Below are 27,033 nucleotides of genomic sequence, written 5' to 3' on the forward strand. Positions count from 1 at the left end.
TACGACCTTGCGTCTATCCCACCTGAATGTTGAGAACATCTCAAGACCAGATTAAATGCATAGAACTGGTGACAGAAGACATGATGAGCGGCAGGAGGACATGGAGAACATCATCCATGAAGAGAGCGGAAGGTCATTCAAAAGACAGGAAAGAGAGAAAACATCAAAGAGGATGTCAGAAGAGACACCAAAACTTGCTCTGGATTGTAGAGTAGCTAAGGTACATGGAAGAAATGATGAGATCGAAGCACTGAACAGAAAAATTGAAAGGTCAGCCCGAGAAGACAAAGCCAAACCTGATCATGAAATGTGCGAAGATGTAGAAGACCAAAGAGGAAGAAACTGCTCAGCATGTGGTCTTCAACTGAAGAAAAAATTCAGGCCTTGAGTTGCATTACGGGAAGAATCTGTGGAAAACTTATTGAATGATGCAGGAAGCATTGAACCCAAGTTGAAAGCATACATAGTCACTGCACCACAAAGAATGACTCCGCATCCAACCATTTGGAGAAGTAGCTATGATCGAGAACCAACTGTACTGAGGAGGCGTTCAAGCTGCACTGACGACACTAGTCAAAGGCAAGGTTCCAGGAATCGGTGAGATGCCACTGGACATGTTTCCATGGGCCGATACAGCACTGGAAGCACTTACTTGTCTACGGCAAAACATTTGGAAGAAATCCACCTGGTGAGTCCATTGCAGAGCTCCATATTTGTACCCGTTCCAAAGAAAGGTGACCCGACAGAAGGCAGAAATTATCGGACAGTAGCATCGATATGACATGCACAAAGTTTTGCGGAAGACAAACGAAGAACTCTTGTAGCAGTACATTGGCAAGGAGCTGCCAGAAATCCCAGCCAGCTTTCCAAGAGAACATGGCACAAGGCGTAACATTGTTAACATCAAATAGATCTTGGCTGAACGCAGAGGACACAGGAAAGATGTACTTGTGTTTTATTGACTATGCCAAGGCCTTCGACTGTGTGGATGATAATAAATTATGGATAGCCTTGAGAAGAATGGGAATTCCAACATGCTCAGACAGAACCTTTACCTGGATCAAGAGGCAGTCATTCAAGAGAACAAGGGAATGCTGTGTAATCTAAAATTCGGAACGGTGTGTGTCAGGGTTGTATCCTGTACCATATCTGTTTAATCTGTGTGCTGAGCAAGCAATTAGAAAAGTTGGACTGCATGAAGAACTTGGCACCAGGGTTGGAGGCTGACTTATAAATAACCTTCAGTATGCAGTGAGGAGGGCTTGAGCACTTGCTAATGAAGATCAGTAACGGTAGTCTTCCGCATGCATTACAATTCAACGTAAAGAAAACCAAAACCTCACAAGGGGACCAATAGGCAACATCATGATAAGCAAAGAAATAATTGAAATTGCCAGAGATTCTATTTTACTTGGCTCCACAATCAATGCCCAGGGAAACAAAAAGTTAAGAGATCAAATGACGTGTTGTATTGAGCAAATCTACTGCACAAGACCTCATCAAAGTTGTTGAGGAGCAGGGATGTCACTTTGAGGACTAAGAAGTACCTGGCCCAAGCCTCAGTATCTTCAATTGCCTCATGTGCACGTGAAAGTTCGGCAATGAACAAGGAAGACCACAGGAGACTTGATGTATTTGAATTACGGTGCTGGTGAGGAGCACTGAAAAGACCCTGGATTCCCAGAAGAACAACAAATCCATCTTGGGCGAAGTCCAGCCAGAATGCTCTGTAGAAGTGTGTCTGTTCAGGTAGACTAGAGAAACAAATCCAGTGACACTCATATGTGTGTAATAGAGAACTTTATATCAAAGAGGAATTGTATATTAAGAAAACATCCCAGTCCAGTCCAGATCAAGCCCATAAGTCCGATATTAGCCCATATGTCCTATACCAGTCTATAATTTCCTCTATATGCAACACATATATAATTTCCTCGTCATGCAACACATGCAGTGACGCTGAGTGCAGGAAGATCACAGGTCAGTGGGTGGAATATCTTGTGGATCCAGTGGCGGTGGAAGCATCTCTGCACTGGCGTGGGTCTCCGTGTGGCTCCTCCAGCTCCAGGCACCTGGTTCCATCAGTGGTCTCTAGGTAACTTGCCAGCAGGAAGACAAGCAGAGTGTCTCCAGCGACCTGTTTATGTCCTTTGTGCCTCCAAATGAGGTCATCAAGCTGTGACCCGATTGACAGGCTAGACTCCACCCCTTCACAAGTTGACAGATTATATAACTGCCATAAACCAACCCGAGGCTCAAATATCTTGGTTTGTGGCAGTTACATAGTCCGTGTCACGGTATCTTTGATCACCTCTTGTGCATGAGATTAGCCAACCTACTTTGTGGGAACTCCCCGCTCTTGTCTCTTGTTGGTAGGTTGTCACTGAGTCAGTTCCGACTCACAGCTACCCTAGGGACAACAGAACAAGACACTGCCCAGTCCTGTGCTGTCCTCCCAATTGGTCTTACGTTAGCATCCATTGCTGCAGCCACTGTGCCAATCCATCTTGCCCTGTTAGGTACCCCCAAATGTGCCTCACCTGCACCACAGACGCGATCTCTGCTGTCATTTGTGGAGGCTGACACCTGGGGCCTTGGCTCCACCATCAATTCTGCAACGGAGCCAGAGGTCTGCTTGGGCTACCACTCAGCTGCTGCAAAGCCCCGCACCTGGGCACCCATCATTCCTGCCCGAGGCTCTCACTTGGCAGTGCCTGAGAGCTTGGCTGCAGCACAGTGGCAAGGGTGAAGAAAGCTCTCTCTTTGCCTCCCCAGGGCAGGCGGCGTGACTCCTGGTTATGGCAGGGCCCAGGGAGGCAGTTCTCTGTGTGTGTATTGTCCGACTGCCTTCTCCCAGCTGGGGCACACTCACTGGCTGACTCCCTGCTTCAGTGTCCTTGGGGCACATGCACTCCCCCTGCCTACCTCCTTCTCTGGAAGTGGTGCTCTTCCAAGGACCACCATCTCTGGAGGGTGGGCTGTCTTCTGAGCATGTGGCCTGTGCTGTATCCTCCCCGTGAGCACTGATGGAGAGTTGTCTTAGTGCCGGGTGCCTCTGACCACATTGTATCATACTTGGATGATGTAACATATCACACAGGTATGCATGTACTGCGGGGTGGGGGCAATCTCCCCTCTCCCTCCCTGTCACTGTCTACATTTTCCAACTCTAGTCCACCCGGAAGCACATACCCCAAAATATTCACAGGGGTTCTCTCCAGGCAAAGAGATCCTGAGGGATCCTCATGTGCTTTGCGCCTTTCAGAGGGTGGATTAAAAAAAATAACCCCTCCCTCCCGCATCGGCACTCATAGGAGCCACGAGAAGAGGCAAACTATGAGCTTGTCAGGTGCCCCAACAAAATGCTGGAGGCTTGTGTCCCTCCAGAAGCCCCTCTGAAGAAAGGGTTGGTCTTCCCAAAAATCCCACTGCCTCGGAGTTGACGCCAACGCACAGCGTCCTCCTGTGACAGGCCAGAACTGCTCCTCTGGGTGTCGGGGATTGTAACCCTTTGTGGGAAATGGCAGCATCACCAGACAGCCACCTCTTCCCCTCAGAGCCGCTGCTGGGTTTGAAACGCCGACCTGTGGACAGCCGAACCTGGCGATTTTGGAAAAAGAAGCCACTGAGCTCTGCTGGCACACGCGAAGTGGCCCGGGAGCCAGACCGTCTCCCAACGGCAGTCAGGGCAGCGGGCAGTTGGTTTTGCTCATAGCTTCACCTCAGCACAGCTTGGCACATGACATAGGTGCTCAATTAGGGTGTGAGGGAATCACAAAACACCGTCATCAAGTGGATGACAGCTCCCAGCGACGCGATATGGCAGGGTAGCACCGCCCATGGGAACTTCGGAGACCAGTCACTCTTTACAAGAGTGGACCGCCTCGTGGTTCTCCCGCAGAGCAGCGAGGGGTTTCGATCTGCTGACCTTGTGATCAGCAGCCTAAGGCGTCTCCACCGAGGGTTGGTAGTACTTCCTAAGGCCGTGAGGCTGAGTTAGCAATACTGCCTTTGGGGTCCCGATCCAAGAAGCCTCTGCCTCTCCACCTTAGACAGACCTGTGCGCGTCTCCGCCCCAGCCCGGCGCCCGGGACTGACGCCCACGGGGCGGGGTGTCTGGCGCCCGCAGGGTGGCCCAGTCTCGCAGCGCCCTCCGGCCGCCTCTCCCCCGCTCGGCGCGGAGACCTGCAGCCCCAGTCTGGCCGTCTCCCTGCGGACTCGCGGCTCCGATGACCCCCCCACAGCCCTCCCTCACCAGCCCTGCAAGCTGTTGGGTGTAGACCGTCCACCAGGACTTGGGTAAGACCCCCTGATCCTTAGCCTGCCTGAGGGCCGGTCGTCTCCAGCGCTGGCTCTGCCCAGGACCCCCCATCGGCCCCCCTGGCCCGGGTGCGGGCCGGCGAAGGCAGGAAGCTTGCAGGGACTTGGGTTGGGTTGGGCGGCCCCTCTTCAGGAAGTGGGCGGACCGGGGCCACCCGCCGCTGCGGCGGCCCGGGCTGGCTCCATGGAGGACCCAGAGCCCCCAGGGTGCAGCGGAAACTGACTCACTTGGGGGTGGGGTGGAGGGAACTCTGCTTGGGTGCTGAGCAATTTCTGGCCAGGGCCAAAGCAAGACACCAAGAGCTGCTACTTCGGCTGGGTCCAGACGGCCAGCAGCAGGCCCGGCAGGAGCTCTCGCTGCTGTAGGAGGAGGTGGAGAGTGAGAGGTGGGGGCGCAGAGGGTGGATTTGGGGCCTCTCTAGGCAAGACAGTGCTCAGGGCTGGCCTGGAGGACCCGTTTTCCACTGGTCTACTTGAATCGGGTCTCTCTGACTCCCGGGTGTGCCTTCCTCTCCATTCCCATCAAGCCAGGCCTTCTCTCCCTGGGCCACTTCACCGCTTCCTACTGCTCTCCCAGCTCCAGCGTCTCTCCCACACAGGGCTCTGGTTCCAGGGGGTGCCTGGGCACTTCCACTTCCTCTCGTGCTGGTATGCTACCCCTTTTACACCCCTCCCTGCCCATTTGTCTTACAACTTCCTTTATTCGGCCATGCCATGCCCAGGGAACTGGAACAGGAGGGATGCACGCTGTGTCCATGCATTTACGCATGCAGCTTCTGCCTTCACCGTCGCTCGCTCGCTCTTTCGCGCAGCGCACTCTTTCGCTTCCTCACTCACCTGTGGACACTTACTGAGTGTTTGGCCCAGAGCACTGGACCTGGGGGAGTGGGGGCGGGGGCGGGTTGGGGACTGGACGGGACAGGATACTCTCAAGAGTGGATAGGACCTCCCTGCTGCCCAGTTGCTCAAGGCTGACAAGAAGAAAGTACCCCCAGTCAGCACAATTTAGAAGAAAAAGCTCTGAGGGAAACAAAGGACTGTGATGTGTGTGTTTGGGGGTACTGAGGAGGAAGATGCATTTCTCATTGGGGAGAGGTCAAGAAAGGCTCCTGGGATGGCGGGCAGTTTGGAGGGCCACTGTTGAAAGGACATCAAGGTGGAGGGAAGAGTAGCTACAAAGGAAACTGGTGGGGGGGGGAGGAGGGAACCCTAGGAAGCTCTGTTTATAGCGGGGAAGGATTAGAAGAAAATATGTCTGGACCAGGATTCTGGAGCCCAGCAGAGGGCAGGACGGACCTCAGTGATCACTGTCACAGGCCAGGGGAGCAGCCTTCTTCTGGTGGCCCAGAGGCTGGAATGAGAGCTGTATTAGAACTCTCGAGTAGGCAGCCTTGGACCGAGTAAGGTCTTCTAGCCTGCAGGTGCGTAAGTGGTGGAGATGCTGAAGGCAGAGTCCGGCCTGTAGAGGCTTCCAGCTAGGACAGTGCTGACAGGTAGGTGAGTTGGAGGGATGGTGTCAGATGTTCCCTGCTACCCAGAGAGTCTGGGCACCGTCTGGGGTGGCTGACAATCCCGGCAGAGGGACCTCCTGGATGCTTGGTTCGTTATTCACCCATTCACCACGTAGTCATGGCCCCTGCTCTGGACAGGCCCTGCACTGTGGACTCAGCTGATTCAATGAGGTCCCTTGTGAGTCCCCAGAGTGATGGAGATGGGCTCATGTTTGACTGTGACAACCCAGGGTCGTTGTGTATTATAACTGGACATGATGTCATTGTGTGTCATGAGGGAAGGTACAGAAATGGGACACTGGCCTGACGGATTAGCAGATGGTGGTCTTCTGGCCAGGAGGAGTCTGGGGCCAGATGGAAAAGGAGGTGACGCTGGGAAGGGAGTGATCGTGGGAGAAAACAGTCCATGTACACAGGGCCTCCAGATGCAGGACTGGATGGGGGCCAACACAAGGGCTGGGCCTCTGGGCTGAGGGCACAACAAACTCATCTCAGACAGCAAACGAGCCTGTCAGATTCGGAGCCCTCTAGGGAAGTATCGGGAGTCCCTAGAGGATACAGAGCAGTCAACTACTAACCCGAAAGTTAGCGGTTACAGAGAAGTTCAGCCTAAGTTATACACGGGATATGGAGACTAGTAGCTGTACTTGTGGACTCCAGATAGATCAGAGTTCAAGTCCTGGCGCTAACCCTGATCAACTGGGTGACCTTGAGCAGCTGACTCAACACTGTGGACCTTCAGGCATCTCTTGGGAGGCCTCGAGGCCCAAAGCCAGTACCATCAGCACAGTGCTGGGCATGTAGGGAGGGCTTGAGAGATGACATTGATGGTGATCCAGTCGAGGGATGACTTTGAAATCGCTGGGCCTCCCCGTCCCCAGCTGTGAAATGGCTTGTGGGTTCTCAAATGTGGTCTCTGCACCCAGAAGCATCCGAGCTGGAAGCGTGTTTGAAATGCAGGTTCTTGGGCCCCACATCAGATCTGCATCAGAAACTCTGGGGATGGGGGCCAACGGAATCAAACCAAACTTGTTGCCACCAAGTCGATGCCGCGCCGATAGGACTGGGTAGAATTGGCCTAATGGATTTCTGAAACTCTCTTTACCAGAGCAAGGCATTTGATTTATTATTCAAAAAAGCTTCCTTTGTATCGACTTCGCTCTCTGCCTCTCTGCCTCTGTGCTGTGTCGTCCACACATCCACCACGGAGTTCGACTTCTCAACAAGGAGAGCCCGCCCCGCTCGACCCTGTCTGGGACACCCGGGCACCCGTGGAACCCCCAGGGCCCTGCCCACAGGCTTGCTTGGTTTGGACAAGCTCCTGGGAACTTTGGGTCTCACTGCAAGGACCCGTAGGCCTGGGCACACGCCACATGCGGACTTTACCAACCATATTTATATCAATGTGACCACTTGTATTATCGGTTTGGGGACCGCCTAAGTGTGTTAGGGACTGCATTGTAGGGCGGCCTGCCCGGTTGGTAGGTCAGACACTGAACCACTCTACACAGCGTCCTCCGGAAAAGGAAGAAGCGACTCTTAACCTTTGGGGGAGTAGGAAGTGTCATCTTTCTTCCTCCCAGTGATCTCTATTTCCACAAGCCTCAGGGAAGGTATGAACCATTGACCTTGGGATCACTAAGACCTCATCGTGATCTGCTCTTCTAAGACGATCTAAGTGTTAGGAAGCTCCTGAGCAGAGTGTGTGTGTGTGTGTGTGTGTGTGTGTGTGTGTGTGTGTGGTTGGGGGGTGGTGGTGGCGGGGAGCACACACAAAGATGAGAGAGCTGTAACCCAGGCCGGGTGGAAAGGGGAGGCAGACTCCCATGGGTGTCTGCACTGGAGTGAGAGACCCACGTCAGCACAGCTACGAGTCAGCGCTGTGATGAATCGCTCAGAGCAGAGACAGACCTTTGTGGGCTGGAGAGGCTGCTGCGGGAAGATTGAGCCGTCCTCCCGTGCTTGCTCCGGATTTAGCTTTGTTTGGAGTCCTCCCATGAGTCTAACTGAAGTCTCCCTACATTGTATCCTTTGGTGGTGGGGTGAGCGGGCAGAGTTCTGGGCTTGAGGCCAGAAGAGGTGCTTCTGTGCTGGATGAGGTTGGGCATCTCACGCTCTGTCCTTGGTGGACCCGTCTGTAACGTGGCGGGGATGCGGGAGGGGGGGGTTCTTCCCTGTGGGGTTGGGATGGGATGAGCACTTGAAGCCTGACACCCAGGCTGCTTGATATCCCCCTGCTCCCTGGCCTAGACCTCCCTCCTGCCTTCCCCTCGGACCCACCGGGCACTCATTGTCTTGGAGGTGAGTCTCAGGGCCTTGTCAAACCTTTGCAGATGGGCGAGGAGGTGGAGAATATCCTGCTGTCTTTATCAGCTGTGACTACCCAGGGGGTGGGGTAGGGCCTGGGAGCGGGGCCTGGAAGCCCCTGTAGCCGTCAGGGCCCAGTTGGGTCGGAGCCACTTTTAGAGCGGCCTATTTTAAGGACCTGAGGGTGTGCCCTCTCCAGACTGCAGCTGTTGAATGTGGCAACCTGGAGCGGGGTGTGGCAACCTGGAGCGGGGGGGGGGGGGAAGAAGACGGGGGGCCCCCCAAGGGTGAAGAGTCCTAGCAGGTGGCTGGGAGGCTGGGAGGCTGCTGGCAGCTCTCTGGCCTCCTGCCACCTTCTGGCCGGACCACTTGTGGACGGATGGTGCCCATTTTACCAGGCCGACAGCCTGGGCCACGAGCCCCGTGGGGAGGGCAGTGGAGGCTGCAAGTGGGGGTGACTGAAATTTGGCTGTGGCTGGAGGTGGGGTGAGTGTCGGGCCTGGTGCCTAGTGGGCCCAGCTGGCAGCCTCTCTCCTCCCAGGCGGGCACAGGAACCTCCTGTGCCGGGTGCCAGGAGGTGGGGCGGCAGAGGGCAGTGGGAGGAGAGGCCCGGACGCTGGGTGATAACAGCCTGGCTCAGGCGGGGCGGGCGCTGGAGGAGGAGCTGGAGCAAGCGAGGTGGCAAGCTTCATTTTGTGCCGAGCCTGGCGGTGGCTCAGGTGTCCAGGGACCGTCTGTGTGGAGGCGCTGCCCTTCCACAGGGACCTCACGGCCATGATCCAGAATGTCGGGAACCACCTGCGAAGAGTATGAATGGGGGGCTGGGGCGGAGGGCAGAGGGGAGGGGGTTGTGGCTTCTGAAAGAGGGTGAACGTGCCCTTGTGCAGGGACACTAGTCTGGCATCTTCTCTCGCACTTCCTGTGGGTCTGTTTCCAGCTTTCTTTGGGAGGAGACCTGGCAGGACCCCTGGGTTGGTGCATGATAAGTCAGTCGGGGTCCCACAGGGCCCGCTGCTTGGCAGGCTCCTCCGTGGCGTCTGGGTCTGGGATACTATTCTGGGGCGGGCGCTTCTCCCTGCGGAGGGCTGTATGTGGGTCCCCTACCGTGCAAGCTCCTCTGTGCTTACCGTACCCAGCTCAGGGCTTCAAGGCCCCAGGGCTGGCAGCGGTGACAGGGCGAGGGTGTGCGTACGCTGAGAGAGGGAGCATGCCAGGCTGAGGCTAGGGGCTCCTGGGGCAGGCAACTCCTTGGGAGAGCAGGCATGGGATGTGGGAGTGCAGAAGGTGCCCTGCAAGGTGACCGCACTGAGAACTTTCCTCCGGGACCTCTGAACAGGGACTTTGGAGCCAAGATTAGATACGGAGACAGGAGACAGCCTCCAGTGCTCGGTGGCGCCTGGCAGACTCTTTGGTCTCCTAGTCAACGGAGAAGGGTCAGGACGGGCCGACAGAGGTCGCATGGGCATAGGATGGGCGTCTGTTTTGGATTGAATGATGTTCCTAAAAAAATAGGTGTTGTCAGTCCTGGCCTCTCTGCCTGTGGTCAGGGGCCCTCAGGAGCCCTGTCTGGGAAATGCTGGGCTAACTGCAAGGTCGGCGGTTCAAGCCCACCAGCTGCTGCGGGGGGAAAGATGAGACTGTGATCCCGGAAAGAGCCACAGCCCCGGGAGCTATACTGATGAGGCTGTCCCCGGAGTTCGAGTCCACTTGATGGCAGGGGGCTGGGGGCTTATGTCTGTGGCTATCATCCCATTTGCCTTTACGGTGTTTGGGAGGCAGGGTTAGTGTTGGGTGCGTGGTAAATGCATCTCTTTTGCGATACTGAGGCGCATAAACAAGCGAGCAGAGGGGATCAGGGACAACTCGTCCAGGGCCTCAGGGGAGACAAGGACCCTCCTCTCTAGCCAACAGAGAGAAAGCCTTCCCGCAGAGTGATCGCCCAGAATTTGACCTCCTGGCCTCAGAAGAGGAGCCCTGGTGGCGTGGTGGTGACAAGCCGGGCTGCCACCCTCGAGGTCGGCAGTTCAGAACCACCAGCTGCTCCGAGGGAGAAAGATGAGGCTTTCTACCCCCATGAAGAGTTAAGTCTCAGAAACCCACAGGGCAGTTCCACCCTGTCCTGTGTCACTCCGAGTCAGCATGCCAGTGACTGGATGGCAGTGGACTTTCTTTTCTTTTGTTTAATCATTTTATTGGGGGCTCCTACAACTCTTATCACAAGCCATACTTCCATCCACTGTGTCAACTACATTTGTACATTTGTTACCATCATCATTCTCAAAACATTTGCTTTCTACTTGAGTCCTTGGCATCAGCTGACTCGATGGCAGTGGGTGGAGCCTCAGAAACGACATTTCTGTCTGCTAGAGCCACCCACTTGTGGCTCTGGATAACAAAGACAGCGTCCTCACAAGATGTTTTGAGAAAAGTCTTTTAGATCGGGATGGGGCGGGCGACTAAAGCAAGCTCATCGAATCAGTCTCCGGACGCCCCTGGCAGCCCCCATCCAGTCTGCACAAACAGCCCTCCCCCGGCCCTTCTCCGCCCTGCTTCCCCTGGCTCAGGCTCAGTCCTCCAACCAGCCCTCCATCCCGGACGCCTGCTCCTAAAACCTAAACAGGACCACTGCACGTCCGTTCAGCAGTTCACTTACTTGATACACAAAGATCTTGCTAAGCTGGCCCCTGCCCACTCCTGGCCTCTCATTCTCCGCCTGCCTCTCCCTCTGTTCTCTGGGGCAGTCCGCTGCCTAGCCTGCGTGTGGTCAATCTGTTCTCTCACCTGTTCTGTGGTACCAGCCGGGCCTTCTGCCGGACACACCCTGCTCTGCCAACGTGCCTCCTTTCAGGTCTCAGCACAGATGTCACCTCCTCTCACTGCGTGGAGAGCCACAGTGTCTGCGCTCTGTCCCACAGCAGTGACCTCTATGTACGAGGAGCTCTACGTAGCGCTGCCAGCACAGGAGCCGTGCAGGACGGGTAGAGCTGTCCCGTGGGCTTCCAGGTCTGCACGAGAGTAGAATCTCTCTTTTCTCCTGTGGAGCAGCTGCTGGCTTCAACCTGCTGATCCTACGCTTAGCAGCCCACGTGTAACCCGCGATATCCCAGGGCTCCTGGCAGCACAGGGCCCAAACCCACTGCCTTCCAGTTGATGCCAACTCACAGCCCCCCTCTAGGACAGAGTCGAACCGCCCCTGTGGCTTTCCGATACTGTAACTCTGGACAGTAGAGCACTCCGTCTTTCTCCGGGGGAGTGGCTAGTGAGTTCCAAGTGCTGACCAGGCCTCCTTCCAGGGAACGCTGAATGAGTGGGTGGGGACAGCAGCCCCCCCCCCACCCCTGGCGAGTCCAGGGGCGAGATCTGAGCAGCAGAACCCCTTCCTCTGGACCCCGAGCACCTCTCAGGTGGACAGAATCTTTGCTCGGTGCCTTCCGTGGTGCCGGCCCCACGCACCCACCCCCTTCTTTGCTCATCCTTGTTCTCTGTTGTTAACTCCCACCAGCCTAGGGCGAGGGAGCAGGGGAGGGATGGATCAGCGTCAGTGCCAGAGGAGCGGGAACCAGAGGAGCAAACCCGTAGGTCCTGTTGTCGTCTGGGTGACAGGAACCCTACTAAGTCCTTTGCACCCAGCTCATTCAGTTCTGCGCGAGGCAGGCACAGTTCTCGTCCCCAACTTTCAGGCGTGGAAACTGAGGTTCGGGGAGGTTAAGTGATGTCGTGCCAGGAGCGCACTGGTAGAAAGTGGCTGAGCTGGGATTTGAACTCCAGCAGCTTCAGCTCTTGAGGAACCCAAGACTCAGCCTGATGAAGGTGGGGAAGCAGATTCCAGGCCACATGTCCCAACCCAGCCCAGCTTGCATCCTCCGTGCTGCCCCCACAGACCCTGGGAGAGGAGGGCGGGGGGTGTCAAAGCTGGGCCCATGAGATGACACTCAGAAAAACCCCACTGCCAAAGAGTGACTTCTGACTCACAGCGATCCCATAGGATAGAGTAGAATGGCAGCGGTGGGTTTCTGAGACCATAACTCTTTGGGGTGTAGAAAGCCTCGTCTTTCTCCCTCTGAGTGATTGGTGGGTTCAAACTGAAGTCCAACCTGTAACCCATTCTGGCACAGGACTCCTGGAGACGACACCGGTGTCGTAATCCTGGGTGAGTGCCTGAATCTTTGGAACCCTGCCTGAATCTCAGACCTCCGTGAATTGTCCTCGCCCCTCCTGAGCACCCTCCGAGGATCTTGGGAGGTTTTCTGGGTTGGTACCAAAGCTATTTTAAATAAAAAAACAAGCAAGCCAGAAAACACTTTGTCCTTGATTGCTCACCTTGAAGGTTTGGTGCTTCCAGCCCCATGGCACTTTGGGAGAAAGGCCTGGAGATCTCTGGAAAGAGGAGAGCCACGCTGGGCTGGTTCTACTTGGTAACACCCGGGATCGCCAAGAGTCCGAATCTACCTGATGTGCCTGGGTTTTTAGTTTTGCCCTCACTAGGGCTGCCAGGTTGGCTGGGGCCTGTGACAGACAGACAGACAGAGGCCGTCCTGTGGGAGTTGGGCAGGTCTGCCTCTTAGCGATCACAGGCCAGCCATGAGAGGTAGTGGGCCCGTGAGAGTATGTGCGTGAATGAATGAGCAGTGAGCCTTCGGCGAAGCGAGGGGTGGGGGTGAACAGTGGCGAGACGCCCTCTGGAGGTCCCAGCCCATCTCAGATGATCATGTTGTCACCGGAGAGCCTTCTTTCCCCACCAAATGTTTACATACCAAACACCAAGTCCCACAGCCCTGGGCTGGCGGGCCCTGTGGGGCCCTCTCGGGAGGCCCTTGGGTCTGGGAATCTCTACTTGGACAGTCTGAGCCCGTCCTAGTCAGATGGGGAGGGCCTTCCCCTGAGCAGGCCCGTGCCTGTGCGATGCTGCAGACTGCTCCACACGCCTGGGGAGCGGTCCGTGACCTTGTGACGCAGTGGCTGAGATAGCCCTGGTAGGTGGCTTTAAACATGGACGTTGATTCGCTCACTATAGTGGAGACCAGAAGCCCAGAGCAGAGTCTGGGGCGTGGACATTTCTTCTGAAAGTCTCTCCTAGGTCAGGCCTTGGTGTTTGCTGGCCACCCTTGACCTTCTTCACCCCTGGCTTACTCCTGTGTGGCTCGCTCTGCTCCTTGTTTAACTCAGAAATGATGAGGTGTAGACCCCACCCCGTGGCCTAATTCACCTCATAACAAAGCAAACCTCTATTCCAAGTGCAAGCGTTAGGATCTCAACATACCTTTTTTTGTGGGGGCAGGGGGAAGGACCGAGTTCAATCCATAACAGTTCCTGTGTATGCATCCCACCACCTCCACCACCCCCAACTGTGATCTCCCTGCTTCACCTGGACCCGAGGACAGCTGGGGCTCCTTCCCCTCAACTCAGCTCTCCAGCCTCACTAGGGTTCTGGCCCAGGGTGAAGAAGATGGAGTCAGCCACCTCTGGATTAGAATCTTATACTCACCCTGAGAGCACTTTGCGACTTTGGGCCAGAGGCTCCCCGCTCTGGGTGTTCCTGAGGCCCTTGGTGGCGGTGGCATCCCCGGGAGTCTGGGTCTTTGTGAGGGTGTGCACATCTCCCTGAGCGTGGTCCAGATGACGGAAGGCAGAACCTTCTCCTGTCACGTGTCTGCTGTGGGGCAGAGGAGGCAGACTTGCTGTGATACACAGAGAAGAGACGGGAGTCGTCAAGGACTTTGGCTGGCTTGGGCCCACAATCACTGCTCATGGAAGTAGCCGTCAAGAGGCGAAGCCGTGTGTTGCACTGGGTAAATCTGCTGCCTGAGGCCTCTTCAGTGTCGAAAAGCGAGGATGCTTCTTTGAAGACAGGTGTGTCTGATCCAGGCCAAGGTCTTTTCAGTCATTCCACGTGTGTGTGAAAGTTGGACGGTGAATAAGGAAGACTGAAGAATGGATGCATTTGAATCGTGGTGCTGGTGAGGCTCATTGGGAGCACCATGGACCGCCCCAAGAACAAACAAATATCTTGGGAGAAGTACAGTCCGAAAATACTCCGCAGAGGCAAGGGTGCTGAGACTTTGTCTCAGGGACTGTGGACGGGCTTTCAGGAGAGACCCGCCCCTGGAAAAGGACATCCTGTTTGCGAAATAGAGGGACAGCGAAAAAGAGGGAGACCTTGACGAAACGGATTGACCCAGTGGCTGCCGCGGTGAGGTCAAGCGTGAGGACAGTGGTGAGATGGCCATCCAGTGTCGCTTTGAGTTGGAACCACCTGGACAGCGCTTCACGGCAGCAAGGACAACGACTGAGTAAGTAACAGAGGGAGCTCAAGGGAGGGCTGAGGTGGTCCCAGGTCTCCTTCCTGTTCAGAAGCCACACGTGACTCGGTCTCAACCACGGCAAGAGAGCCTTCGTTTTCTTGATCTGTCTGGAGGACTTGTCTTCATCCTTCAAAACCCCACGCAGCCAGCACGTCCTCTTTGACCCTTTCTCTTGCTCTCCTAGCCCCTGCCTCCATCCTCAGGATTCTGCACTGACTTGAGCCGTACCTTCGGAGCACTAACGGCGTGATTAGCACGTGGCAGGTGCTGAGTTCACGGACGGTGCTGACGGCCGAAGAGGGAGCCCTGATTAGATGAGAGTCAAACACCCTGTGGGGCTCTGTGGCAGGTGCTGCAAACAGTGATCCTGCAAGTCCGTGCCGGGTTAGCTGTGTGCCCAGTCTGGGTTTGCTCAGCTGTTCTTATACCCACTCTGTGAAGTGGATACTGTCATTGTGTCCATGATGCGCTGAGACACAGGTTAAGTAGCTCTGTCTCAGATCACACAGCTAGTAGGTCTCGTGCTGGGAATCAGACTCAGGCTAACTTGTGAGTGAAGGCTTGCAGGTCAGGGGAGCCGGCTATGGGAGATCCAGAGGCTGGGAGGAGACTTGTGTTTCCGGCAAGAACTCCTTGGAAGGCCCGGGGCAGTGGGGAAGCGAGTGTGGTGCTGTGCTGCATGTTCTGGGCCTTTGGGGACTATCCTGGGGGCCTGAGGGGCCCTAGGTTGTATTCTCCTGCCTACATGTCTGAGAGCTCCTTGGAGACTATCAAGTCCCTAGGGAGAATGGCCATTACGATGGGCCCATCCCCTTCCTCTCTGGCTCCTGACAACAGGGAGGTGGGCACCAGGCTCAATCCCCCTGTACAGGAAGACCTGGAGAAGTGAAATAACATGTCTGGAGTTGTGCAGCTAGTGAGAGGCCCCGGATCCAATCTGCGAGGCTGGAACCCCCTTTCCGGTCCCTGCCTAGTCCCAGGAGGTGTCTGGAATCTCAGTGTGCCCTGAGAGTGGCCTCATTCAACCCCACATTGGCACACTGGCTATGCAGATTCAAGGTCAACTGGGCAAGGAGAGACTGGGCCTTCACTTTCACCTCGTCCAAAGATGGGGCCAAACTGGTGTCTCTGGCAGCCTCCCCCAGCTGCTTGCCTGCTCCCCTAACAGTGGACAGTATCTGGAGACCGGCCTGTTTCCATCCCTGTGACCTGGCTCTGCTCCCACCGAGGCAGCCAGATGGTTGGATAGAAGACGTTTGAGGGGTGCAGAACTTGACCTGGGAGCCACCGTCTAAATGCAGGTCCTTTCTTTGCATTTTAGAGGTGTCCGAGTGTCATAGTGGGTGATGAGCCGGGCTACTGACTGCAAGGTCAGCAGCTCGAACTCCCCCATCTGCTCCTCAGGAGATAAAAATGAGGCTTTCTGTTAACATAAAGATTTGAAATCTTTATGATTCAGAATCAACTTGATGGCAGCGAGTTTTGGGGTTCGGTGATGGGGTGAGGTGGCTGGACACCTCCTAAGTGTTAGACCTAGTTCAGTAGCTCAACAGCCTTTGCGAGGCTACTCGGACTCATGGGGCTTCGGGACAGCTGAGGCTCCAGCAGTGACCGTTCGAGAACTCGGAGTCCAGCCTGAAAGCTCCCGTGGGTGAGCAGGGGCCCTGGTGCTGTTCTCCGATCTCCTTGTCCTGGGCCGACCTGGCTGAGGGAGAGATGACGCCTCCACCTTGTGCCTGTTCTGCCCGGCCAGGGACAGATGGCGCTGCCATGGGGCCTCTGCCAGCTCCCTGGCTGCAGGCCCGTGGGCTCCCTCTCCTCCCCACAAAGAGCCTCCCTTGTGGGTCAGAGGGTGGCATCAGGCCAGTGCTGTGGGGGCGCGGGACTGAGGCAGGTCAGACCTGCCCTTGGGTGCCCCTGTGCTGGTGAGGAGACGGAGTGGGGGGAGGGGTGTTGGACAAGTTGTGATGACGGCACAGAGACCTGACTGTGACTGAGGGCAGTCTGGGTGACCTCTCCCAGCCCAGAGATCAGGGCAGGCTTCTTGGAGGAGGTGATGGGTCAGCTCAGCCCTGAGGGTCGAGGAAGGAAAAAGCCACCCTTCCAGGAAACGGGAGAGACTCTGGCAGTGGCCCCCTTGCCCATGTGACACGCATGTTAGAGCTTCAGAAAGTTCATGGAAGGAGTCCATTATCTTTCAATTCCATTTCCCCACGATTCCTTCCCCATGTCCTGTCTGGACCTTGGTGGACACAATTGTAATAATCACATTTTCTCCCCTTAGTTCAATGGACCTTTTTTTTTTTCTGTCTTTTAAAATTCAGATAAAATTCACAATATAAAATCCACCCATTGACAACATTTAAACCATTCACTGGGTTTTTAGGATATTCATGAAGTTGTGTGAACCTCACCACGATCTAATTCTAGAACATTTCAGCACCCCCTCAAAGAACCCCCTCATTAGCAGTCACTCCCCATGCCCCTTCCCGCAGCTTGTCATAGGCGTGAATCTACCTGCTGCCTCGTGGGGGTTCTGTAGCCGGGATCTTTCCCCCAGGAAGCACACGGTGGGTGGCACGTTGCCTCTGGCTTCACTCAGCATTTGCTTCTCAAGGTGCCGTCCCAGCGGAGCTGGGATCTGCACCGCATTCCTCTTAGGGACCTCGGACCAGTCCGCTGCATGGATCTACCGCAGGGTGTGTGTCCAGTCTGCTGCGATGGGCGCTCGGGTTGTGGCCACTGGGGCTATTGAGACTGGCGCTGCCAGGCAGGAACGTGGGTGCGGACATTTTTCTGGGTTCACGTTTTCATCTCTCTGGGGCGTCTGGCTTCCTGGCCTGCACCTGCTGGGGCTGCTTCACCCAGAGCAGCTGTCCGAGGGGGTTCAAAGCGGAGTGGCCATTCGCCCCCCGCCAGACATGTCTGAGGGCCCCCCCACCTACACATCCTTGAGAACACTTGATATTGTCCTTGTGAAAATAAAACAAAACAAAACAAAACAAAAGTGCTGTTGAAAATCTACCCACAGCAGTTGTTAGGGGCCAGCGCGCTGGTTCTGAACAACACAACACAAGACGACAGGAGACACGGGCCGAGCAGGCACGGAGCAGGCCGGTCTCGATACGCGTGGCTCCGGGGCGGCAGCGATGGGCTTCTTTGTGCGTGTGGAACGGCTCACTCCTTGTCTGAGTTGTGCCCTCGCCTCCGCCCGCTCACGGCCCTCTCTACATTTCCTTGCGCTTGTCCGTGGGATCCCATTGAGATAGTTCTTTAGAAGAGCACATTGCTCAAGGCAGACTTTCTTGACTGCTTTAGTGGACTATTTATAACCTGCGTACTCTTGCCCTTGGACTTCAGTCTCCTCAGCGGGTCAGTGATGGGACGAGCCGGTGAAAGCTACGGTGGATTGAATACCTACTACGTGCTAAGTCCACTTAAGCCTCCCCACAGCATTTGCAAGGCTGCTGGGATTCACCTGGCTTTACAGGTAGGAAAGCCAAGGCTCTGGTTTCTGAAGAGAAAAAAATGATAATGCTCTTTAAGTCTGCAGTAAACGTGACATGGTGACACATCTGATGTTAAAAATCCCTATGTTTAAAAGAAAGAGAGGAGAGAACAAAACGTCTTGGGGAAGCTTATGCTCAACAGTGTTAAGGGGCCCCAAGCCTGCCCGTCGTTGTTTTCAATGCAGGTGCCAAACCTGCCCGTTCTGTACAGCCTGCCTTTCTCTAAACGTACCTGCATTCAAGTTGATTCCAGCCCAGAGTGAGCCCGCAGGACAGAGCGCCACTGCTGCGGTGGGTTTCCAAGGCTGGGAGCCTTTATGGGGCAGCAAGCCCCATCTTTCTCCCAGGGAGTGGCCGGTGGATTTTAACTATTGACTTGTCAGTTAACAGTGCAACACATAACCCACTATATCTTTGCAGCATCTACCTGGTAGCAAAACATAGTGATCTACTGCTGAGCAATATGGACCTTTGCATACTGTTTCACCTCCGGGAGATATCTCATGGCCATCCTGCTTTGCGTTTTTCAGATGGTTAGCGGTCGAACATCTTCGTACTCTTGCATTTTCTTTGGTGAGATATCTGTTCAGACTCATCACCTATTTTCTACCTGGATTAGTCATTGTTACAAGTTCTCTCTCGATTTCCATTTTATTTTTGTTGTCCTTGAAAAGATACACCGCAGAACACACACCAATTTAACAATTTCTGTGCGTATGATCCAGGACGCGTAATCCTAGTTGCTCCTCCTTCTTTGACGTAAACTCACTGTCCCTTCATTTCTGACTTAACCCTTCTCATTGCTGCTGTCAGTTTGATTCCATATAACTAGATCTTTACAACATCCCAGGCAATTGGTACTAGTTATGCTAAACGATTTGGCGTTTAGAAGATGTCAAGGGATATTTGTGGTTTAAGGTTACAGGCTTCTCTCAAGGTAGCAGCTTCAGGGGGATCATTCAGAAATTCTGGATTCCGTGAGAATTTTAAATTCCGTTCTGCATTCCCTACCCACCTTTGATCAAAATTCTTCTATAGAATCTCTGATCAAAGTGTTCTGTGATGGTAGCCAGGCCTATCCAGTTCTTCTGGTCTCATGGCACGGGTGGGGGGGGGAGTTACCCTCTCATACCGTTTCCTCTTCCTGCCTGTCTGTCTTCCTTTGTTACTCCAGGTGAGTAGAGACCAATTGCTGTGGCTTCGGGACCACTTGTAAGCTTTGAAGACTCCAACAATTACATTCACTGACCGTGCAACCTGACCCTTACTCGATGCAATTTCCCCAACACTGTGCCCAGAGTTCTTTCTGTATTTTAGATACAAGTCCTTTTTAAAAAAGAAATCATTTTAGTGGGGGCTGGTACAATTCTTACCACAATCCATGCATATATATCCATTGTGTCAAGCACAGTTGTACATTTGTTGCCATCACCATTCTCAAAACATTTGCTTTCTACTTGAGCCCTTGGTATCAGCTCCTCATTTTTCCCCTCCCTTCCTGCTCCCCCCCTCATGAACCCTTGATAATTTATAAATTATTATTATTTTGTCATATGTTACACTGTCCGATGTCTCCCTTCACCCCCTTTCTGTTGTCCGTCCCCCTGGGAGGAGGTTATATGTAGATCCTTGTGATCGCCTCTCCCTTTCTAGATGCAAGTCCTTTATGAGAGACACGACATGCAAATCTTCACTCTTGTTCCATGACACGAAGTACCGTAGCAAGCGGCGCGGGTAGACTCACTCGATTTGTAGGCTGCCTTTTCACTGCGATGGGGTCCATTGACATATACAAGTTTTTAATTTCAATCATGTCTGCTTTATTTGATGTTTCTTTTGTTTGCGCTTTCAAAAAAAATGTCGCTTGGTCTAGGGCCAGTAAGATTTATGCCTATATTTTCTTCTAATAGTTTTATAGTTTTAACTCTGACATTTAGATCTTTGATCCATTTTGAGTTAATTTTTGTATATGGTGTGAGATAGGGATCCAGCATCTAACAGAATATCCAGTTGTCCTAGGCCCACTCGTTCCCCCCATTGAATGGTCTTGACACTTTTGTGGAACATCAATTGACCATAAATGTGGGTTCCTGGACCCTCAGTTCTATCAGCATAAGCGATTTGTCTATTCTTTTTTTTTTAATTTGTCTATTCTTATGCCAGTGGTGTTGGCAAAGAATTTTGAATCTACCGTGGACTGGCAGAAGAGTAACAAGTCTGTCTCAGAAGAAGTACAGCCAGAGTGCTCCTCAGAAATGAGGATGGACAGAAAGAACCTCATGCTTGGTAAAATAAGGGCAGCGAAGAAGAGGAAGACCTTTGACAAGATGGATTGACACAGTGGCTGCATCAATGGGCCCAAACATCAGAATGGTTAGGGGGATGAAGCAGGACCCAGAACTGGGCAGAGTTTTCTTCTGTTGCATGTGGGGTCACTCTGCATTGGACCCGAGTCAATGGCACCTTAGAACAACAGTGTACTGCAGTCTATTACGGAGCGCTGGTGGTGGGGTGGATTATGTGTTAGGCTGCTAACTACTAGGTCAGCAGTTCAAAGCTACCAGAAGAAAGAGGAAGCTTTCTATTCCCATGAAGATGGACAGCCTCAGAAGAACAGAGAAGATAGACAGTTCTGCCCTGTCCTGCAGGGTCGCTGTGGGTCAGAATTGACTGGGTGATGGCAGTGTGTTTGGGTTGATTCGGTAGTTAATTATTAAGTGTGCAATAGCATGATGGAAAAATCTGTCCTACTGTGAGAACAGCCCGAACGTGTCCCCGAGACACTGAATGGAAAATGGTGCCCGTAGACTGGCCGATGCAAGGTTGCCACAAATCTTCCATTTGTTAAAAAACCAAAAACAGCCACAGAGTCTGGGACATGGAGTACTACAAGGGCAGTAACGTTAGGTATGGCTGCACCGGGGGCATGTTCTACAAAGGCCTGGCTCATAGTAGGTGCTCAGAAAATGATAGTGAGACACCGGGGTGCTGAGACAGGAGACCTGGCCCCTGTTTCGTAGTGCCTCGCGTGTGGGCACGCACTTACACTGCTCTGTTGCGTGTGGTTCTTCAGAAGCCCAGTAGGTTCCCAGCTGGTGGGGAACAGTACTCGCTGGGACGTCTTCCAGGACATGCCCTGGGGGAAGGGTGCTGGATCCCAGGGCCCTCCGTTTGCCCTATTTCCCACTTAAGAGCAAATCTCTGATCTGCTTAAGGAGCGGACTGGCCTCCAGGTGTTGCTCCGCCCCAGGCCAGTTCCTTGCCCCAGACCTGGAATTGGATCAGAGGTCGGGAGGGGAGTGGCCCTGGGTTTTTAAGCAGCCTGAAGCTCTCAGCTCGGCTCCAGGGCTTGACAGAACCTGAATCCACACCCACGCGCACAGCCATTGAGGCCATTCGGACTCCCAGCAGCTCCCCCGGACAGAACAGCACGACCTCACCTCGTTTTCAGATTTTTACGGAAGCAGCCCGTCACAGCTTTTATCTAGAGGAACGGCTAGTGGGTTCAAACCACTGACCTCTTGATGAGCAGCTGAGTGCTCACACCTTGTGCCAGGTGGGTCTGGATTTCCTTTCACTCTCTTAGCAGGGTGCTGGAGGCAGACTGAGCACATCTCTTTCTTTCCTACATGGCGTCTTCACTCAGCGGCTCTGAAGCACTGCTTCCTAAGAATATAAGGAGCCCCAGTGAGCTAGCGCGGGTAGAGGGGGACAGATGGGACTTGTGCTGTCAGAAGGCTTGAGCTGTTTCCTGAAGTACCCGCTGGCTAGTGCTCTCCCTCCAATTTCTCAGCCTCAGTTTCCTTGTCTGCAACCTAGGGACACAGGGGCAATAATGGCTGCTGCCGCGGGAGCCTGTCTTGTACCAGGCAGGATAGCACACACCCTCATTAACACATTGAAGACTCCTAAGAGATTAAGAGTGTGGGGAGGCATGAGGCATGTGGGAATGAGGAGGCAGGAGCCCCAGGAAAACCAGGTTCTCTCCTGGCACCCCCACCCCTAGGCTTTTAGGACTCCAAGCTTACCTGGCCCCCACCCTCTGCTTGCTTTTGAAGATAAAGCTGAGCTTCCGGGCAACCCATCTGGAGCAGGCGCAGTGTGCAGCAGGGTGGGAGGGGCCTTCTGAACACGCCCTCTGGGGTGCTTTAGCTGGGGATCCCTGCAGCCCAGGCTCAGCCTGCATGGGCGCTGGAAGGAGTGATGTGGGACTGAGTGGTCAGAGATGACTGCTGGCCAGCTCCTGCACCCATCAATTGGAAGGCCAGAGAGCAGGTGGCCACTGATGGGTGGTTTCTGCAGTGCTGGGGTTCCGTGGCAGAAGCCCCATGCTGTCCCTCCACTGCCTCTGTAGCAGCCCCTTGCCCGGCCGTGGAGTCTGTGGAACCCACATGCAATCTCCCCTCGGATGATGGGTCCTTGAGACCCTCCCTTGCCTCCCATCCCATGACTTGGAGTAAGATCCAAACTCTCCTGGGACCCACAGGGCCTGACATGACGTGACTCGGACTAGCCTGCTTCCCTGTGTATTCAACTCGCCTCCTGGAAGCCACCCAGCCCACCCTGTTATCCCTCTGACCTGCCAAACTTCTTTCCCTCTTTGGGAGCGTTGTTCCCACCAGGAGCTGCTCATCCCAGAACAGCGCAGTTACCCCCTTTGTCACGTAGAGCCAGCCTTCTGCATGACCCCGACTGAGGCAGAGCCTCTCTGTCCACACACAGAGCCTCCTGCCTTTCCCACCCAGCACGCCTCAATCTCAAAAACGGCCTTGATCCGCCCTTCGTCCGCTGTCCATCCACGCGTCTTGCTCTGTCTCAGTGGGTCTCAAGCTTCCTAATGTAGCAACCTTTTAATACAGTTCCTCATGTGGTGGTGACCCCAACCATCAAATTATTTTCACTGCTACTTCATCACTGGCATGTTGCTACTGTTAGGAATCGGGCGACCTCTGTGAAAAGGTGGTTAGATTCCACCAAAGGGGTCATGACCCACAGGTTGAGAACCGCTGCTCTATCCTCGCCACCTTAGAGCAATGAGTGGGAGCTTACAAAAATGTTTCATCTTGACCCCCACCCCCCGCCAGCTGAACCGCCGCCCCCTCTCTGGTCTTGGCTTTGCCCTTAGTAGGTCCCACCTACCTTCTGATCCTCCCAGCCCTCTGATTTGTATGGCTCAAGGCCCCACACCCGGGTTACACGCAACCCAGCTCCCTGCAGTCCCTCCTGGGACCCGCTGGCCTGTGCCCCTCAGTTCACTGGCTTCCAGAGAGGGGCTGGCTGCTCCCCAAGCTGCCTCATTTGTGCATGGTCTTCTCTAGGTCACCGAGCCATCCCCGCCCTAAGTGTGCCCCACGCCCACCACAGCTCAAGACTCAGCAGCCACGGGTGTCCACTTTGATTACACAGTCCTGGTGACTTGAGTTTGTGGACAGATAAAGTCCTCAGGTTGTTTTCGCATAAACAGTCATTTAGTCAATCCGACATCCGCTGTAACAGAGTGACAGAAAAATGTCAGTGTAGAAGGATAGCACCAGTCTTGGATTTACAATTACAACCTTTTATTTTATTTTATTTATGTACAGTTGGAACCTTTCAGGTGGCCGTTTAGGACCAGGTGTTGGACTAGTAACTAGAAGGCCAGTGGTTCAAACCCAGCAGCAGCGCTGAGGGAGCAAGGTGAGGCTGTTTGCTCTCGTAAAGATTTACCATCTGGGAAATCCCATGGGGCCATTAGACTTTGTCCTGTAGGGTTCCCGTTAAACTAAAAACTCACTGCCGTCGAGTGGACGCCGACTCACAGTGACCCTATAAGGACAGAGTAGAGCTGCCCCTGTGGGTTTCTGAGAAGGTGACTTCTTACGGAGTAGAAAGCCCTGTCTTTCTCCCGAGGACTGGCTGGTGGTTTTGAACTGGGCTCGGCGTCTCTGTTAAAGGGGACGATCCTGTGATGAACAGAGCAGTAGGCTGTGGTGCTGTGCCGGAGACACCTGCGGGGATTGGTGGCAGTTCTAGGGAGCACCTAGAGTACACACGGAGCCTGTGCCCTTTCCTGCCCGTCGGCCTCCCCTTGTGTGCCTCAAATGCCTTCTCTGTGAACCGCAGCCGCCTTCTAAGGCGGAAATGGATTCCAAGAATCCATTTCCCTTGGGAGGGGTTTCCAGCCTTCTAGAGCCTGGAAGGCAAGTTTTCCCAGCAGTTGTGCAGGTTGGTTAGCAGACCGTGTGTGGGCATCTCGGGAGGGCACCAGGGGAGGCACGCAGAGTCCCCTGTGCAAATATCTCCACTGCTGGCTGATGGACAGATCCCATGTTCCAGTGCCAGGGCCCCAGAGAAAGCGAATGGACTGTCACATTTGGGCTTTAGCCCCTCCCTGCTGCTGGGGGCTTCCCCAAAGCCCTCAATGGGCCAGCTGCCTGGATCTTGTCCTCCAGATCGGCCCGGGCTCTCAAAAGACCCCCTGGGCAGGTCATATGACTGTTTGCTGGGTTGTCATCCGACACCTCAACTTTTCTCACAGTGTGCAGTGCTGGCGTCCTGCTCGGGCCCCTTACGCCCACCCTGTAATCCTCACTGTGAGCAGGGTGTCCTCAGAGCCCTGGGAAGTGGATTTGACTGCTGTTCCCAAGCTTAGAGACTTGGGTTGACCCAGAGGGGCCTACGAAGAAAGGCCTGGTGATCGTCTGAAAAACTAGTCATACAAAACCTTAAGGAGCCCAGTCTGCTCTCACCTGAGCAGGGCCACCAGGAGTGGGAACCCACTCCCAGGTCACAGTCAGGAGGCCCCAGGTGGTGAAAACAAGGGACAAAGCTCGACTGCCAGCGCAAGATTGGAGCCCCCTCCCCCCCAGGGGCTTAGCAAGAAAGGCCTGGCAATCTGCTTCTATCTAAAAGGTCTCTGCCACGGACGAGAAAGCCCACGGAACACAGATCTACCCTGAAACTCACGGATCAGAATCCACTTGACATCCACTGGCGGGGTGGTAGGATCTCCATTTGTAGGCGTGGAGAGTGACCTTCAGAGTGGCTTCCGGTGACCCAGACAGCTAGAGGCCGGCAGCCCGAGTATCCTTGGCCTTGCTCCCATCCTCTTGCCAGCCCCCCCCCCCATTTTGTTCTCTCTCACCACTTCGCTTAGCACGTTTTTTGAACCAGACTTTCTGGAAGGATTAGGATGATATAAGGTGAGAGCCCAGGAGACAGGCAAGCCCATTTTGCAGCCAGGGAGTGTGAGGCCCAGGCGAAGCCCAGGTGCATGGCAACGGCCCAGCAAAGGGACAGCTAGGCGCACCTGCTGGATGACGCATCCCCCTCTGGAGGCCAGGTCAGGCCAGGTTGTGGCACTCCTAACTTGCATTTGGTGACTCAGGATGGGCATGGGAGGTGCCCTGCCTCAGAAACAGCCAGCCCATTGGGCTGGTGCCCCTTGCTAGGCTTTACACCTCCCTCAGTGTTGAGGGAACACGTTCACACGATAAAATCACGCCTGCTCCTGCATCTCCACTGAGGGGTGGGGATGGGGGACAGGTGACCGCTAGGGACTTTCTGGGACTTTGGGGAGGTGGGGGGGGGCATTCAGTTGAGAAGTGCTGAAAGTCTCAGAGAAGGGGCCCTGATTTTGAGGTGGCTACAGCCTTTGAGGGTGGGGAGAGGGTCCTGCAAGGGGCTGGAGAAGCAGCTGGGGTCTGGAAGGGCTGCCCTGGGGCCCACCAGGCTGCCAGCTTCCTGGGGCAGGAAGTCCCAGCTGCAGACAGACTCCCTCCAGGCCAGAGCAGTCAGGCCTGAGGAATGTGTGCAGTGGGGGAGGTGAGGAGGGGCCCCTTTCCTGCCTCCCTCACTTCTCTCTCTCTCTCTCTCTCTCTCTCTCTCTCTCTCTCTCTCTCTCTCTCTCTCTCTCTCTCTCTCTCTCTCTCGTGTGTGTGTGTGTGCGCGCGCGCTTACATGCACATGCACACGTCTCACTCTTGCTCCATCTCCTCTGTTCTCTGTTCTTCCCCCCTCGCTCCCCCCTCCCTTTTTATGGTCTCTGCCTTGCTGTCTTGGAATGGACTTGTGATGCCCTACAGCTGGTGTGCCTAGGTCCAAGGTAAATGGGTCTGCTTGCAGGATGGCAGGGCCTGGGCCCATCGCCTGGCAGCCTGTTGCCATGGTGACCCAGAGGCAGTGCCAGGCAGCAGCCTTGAATGTTTGGCAGGGAGGCTTGGAAGTCTCTGGCTGGGAGAGAGGCTGATTGGCCCACCGCTCTGCCAGTAGCCCCAGCATGGGGGTGATCGCCTGTGAGGCCATGTGGTTGGGGGCCAGGTGCACTTGGCCTTAGACCCCTGTTCACATCCCCCCTGGCGTCTTTGTGGAGTCTGCTGGAGGTGGGGGCGAAGTGTCTCAAACAGCCCCCCAACGAAGAAATCCACAGGGAAGAAGCTGTCTGCTGGGTGAAGGGAATGGAAAACCCTTGAGAGGCAGGCTCCTCCTTAGTTGCAGAGCCTGGAAAGGTGTGAGCGCCCTGTCTCTGAGAGCAAGCAAGTTGGTGCTCCACAGCCATGGAGGGGATGCAGCAGGCAGGTTCCTGTGTCTGAGAGGGACACGTGAAGCTGACCACAGGTTTCCTCTTACTTCTGAGAGCTATGGGTTTTCTAAGTGCAAGTTTTGTCTCATAGGGAGCTTGTTTCCCTGATGGTGGGGCGTCCCTGGGCCCTGAGCACCGGGTGGGACAGGGCTCCAGACAGTCCTTAGGTTTGAGCTCCAATGAGAGGAGTTCCTGGGGAGCACCTTTCCCAAAGAGGGTAGGGTGGACTGGAAGGGGCACTTCTGGGAGCCCTGGGCTGGCACCAGCGGGTGAGGATGGGCCTGTGTTTGACCCGAGTGCCTGGGACCCAGCACGACCTTCCTGTCCTCAGATCAGAGGCGGGTGGTGGCCAAGTGGCAGTGTGTCTTTGAGTTAAACAGACTTGATGGGTCCAAGTCCCACCTCTGCTCTTTACTGGCTGTGCCATTTTCACCTGTGTGCACGTATCTCACCTGCCCGGCCTCTGGTGACCCTCCGTAGAACAGAAATGATGCCAATATCCAACTCGCTTTGAGGATTCAAAG

The 27,033-nt window shown here is 54.7% G+C and overlaps 1 protein-coding gene across 4 annotated transcripts in view; it reads left to right on the forward strand.

Annotated features, from left to right (window-relative positions):
• Positions 1 to 4,117: 4,117 nt before the first annotated feature.
• ACOT11 (acyl-CoA thioesterase 11) overlaps positions 4,118 to 27,033 on the forward strand; it is a 60,279-nt gene continuing 37,363 nt past the window's right edge. The window contains exon 1 of one of the 4 annotated variants that reach the window (XM_075556624.1): positions 4,118 to 4,299. The gene's annotated coding sequence lies outside the window, so the exon portion shown is untranslated. Of the gene's footprint in view, positions 4,300 to 4,568; positions 4,707 to 9,272; positions 14,429 to 25,933; positions 26,033 to 27,033 lie in introns of those variants that run through there. The other 3 variants (XM_075556634.1, XM_075556643.1, XM_075556653.1) reach the window with 3 other exon arrangements.

The sequence above is a fragment of the Tenrec ecaudatus genome, chromosome 1 (genome assembly GCF_050624435.1).
Source record: "Tenrec ecaudatus isolate mTenEca1 chromosome 1, mTenEca1.hap1, whole genome shotgun sequence".
Lineage (NCBI taxonomy): Eukaryota > Metazoa > Chordata > Mammalia > Afrosoricida > Tenrecidae > Tenrec > Tenrec ecaudatus.